The sequence below is a fragment of the Myotis lucifugus genome, unplaced genomic scaffold (assembly GCF_000147115.1).
Source record: "Myotis lucifugus unplaced genomic scaffold, Myoluc2.0 scaffold_8, whole genome shotgun sequence".
NCBI lineage: Eukaryota > Metazoa > Chordata > Mammalia > Chiroptera > Vespertilionidae > Myotis > Myotis lucifugus.
This window is the reverse complement of record NW_005871056.1, coordinates 17,875,892-17,877,949: the sequence shown is the minus strand read 5'-3', so window position 1 is coordinate 17,877,949 and position 2,058 is coordinate 17,875,892.

Genomic DNA, 2,058 nt, shown 5'->3' with positions numbered 1-2,058 from the left:
ATCCGTACTAAAACTCTAGTGCCACTCTAATCCTAAATAAATTATCAAGTTGGCTTTTCTGGAGCACCCATTTGAAAGTTAATTGTCAAATTTCTTTATCGTTTATCAAAGAGATTATTGGATTTCTGCAGACATGAAACAGTATAATCACTTTCATTTTCGTTACTAGCAGCATACAGCAAAATGAATAATAATAACTAACATTTATTGGTAGAATAACTTATACCAGATAATATTCTATGTGTTTAACATCACACTTCATTTCATAATTATTTGCACTGATTACAGTCCATGTAAAGATGACAGGTGAGAAAATTGAGGCAGTGGGAGTTTAAACAACTGGCCTCATCGCTCGTATGTGGTGAAAGCAGAGGATGCATGAGACAGAACAGCCCTAGAAGTCACGTTCTGGACTGCTACACCATATTCCTACACTTTACATCTGTGATACGCCCTGCAGTTCATAAGTATCTTACTTTTATATTGTTTTACATGAACCTAAGCTATTTCACAATAGAAGCAATTGTGAATAGCTTCATAATTTGTAGGCTCTGGATTGAGTATTCAAACCCAGGTTTACTTGCCCGAGGTTTAGGACTTTTCTGTTACACTAGCATTTCTTTACACTTTCTAGTTGGACCCCTATTAAGAGAACCTTATAAGTTCTTTTGTAAAACTCTTTCATTATTTCCAGTAGGTCATCATTTTTATCACTTTTCCTGATACTTATTTCCGTATGCCTTCGTTCGTTCATAGTTCCCATTCAGTCCCAAAATATCTTCTAAAACTATTACGACAAATGTTCTGATGCATTACACACTCTATATGCTACAGGTGTGCATTTACATATGGCACTCACAAACTAACATTTGTCCACAGTAAATGAAAATATCACGTTGTTACATACTCAGATAAGTTTCCCTGTCTCTACTTCACACATTTTATGGCAACACCACAGTTTAAAATGAAAAACAAAAAATTAGCTAACATCCCTTTGTTCATTTTTCTATGGATTCCTAATGACCAAAAAATGAAGGCGATTGCATGTCTCATGTGTCTGTACAAATCCAATCATCTGTCTGACAAACAGTGAAGAAGTTCAACAATTAACTTTCATATGGGTGCTCTACAGCAAAGCCAGCCTGGTGATTTAGCTGAGATTAGAATTGAGGACATTTAGAAAGAGCGATGCTGGATTTTGAATATAAGCCATCGGAGTCATTGTGTTTCCTTTATCTTCTTTGAGTTTTCTTTGACTAAGCTTCCAAATCACTTGCAGTTTTTCTGTGGTCATCTACTTGGCCCTCTTGCCTCTACTTGCTCCCTTTCTCTCTTGTTTATAGTATCCCACTGAACGTGTGCATATACACGTGTGTATTTTAGATTAGAGATTAGCATTTCAGAGAAGAAACACTGATATCTCAAGCAGCGATTCATCACATCCCACATTGAAGGCAATGAGGCCGCCACAGAAATCAGCGCTTGGGCTGCTTTAATGCTGTGGGTCATTTCACAGCCTGACAACTAAATCCTACAATAATCTGTCTTGCTGTGACAAGGCGGTTCAGCTTCTTATATTTTAATAATATTCCAAGAAAATGCACCCCTACAACTCAGTGAAAGTGCAAAATCACTTCCCATTAACCCAGAGCATTAATTTGCATCATGTGTTATAATTCCCCATGAATGACAGATTCTTTCATATTTATTTTTGGAGCATAATTTTAATCAATGTTAACAAGCAAAATAGTGACAGATCCATGGACAGAGAGCAGGCTGACAGCTGTGTGTGTGTGTGAGAGAGAGAGAGAGAGAGAGAGAGAGCTGGACAGGAGAGTGGAGGGATGGAGAAAAAAAAGGAAAACTCATGGACAGGGACAACAGTTTGAGGATTGCCAGGGGGAGCGGGGGAGAAGGTGGAAGAGGGTATAGGGGGGATAAATGGTGATGGAATGAGACTTGACTTGGGATGGTGAACACACAATACAGTGTGCAGATGATGTGCTGTGGAATTGTGCACCTGAATCCTGTATAATTTTATTAACCGAGTAAATTCAA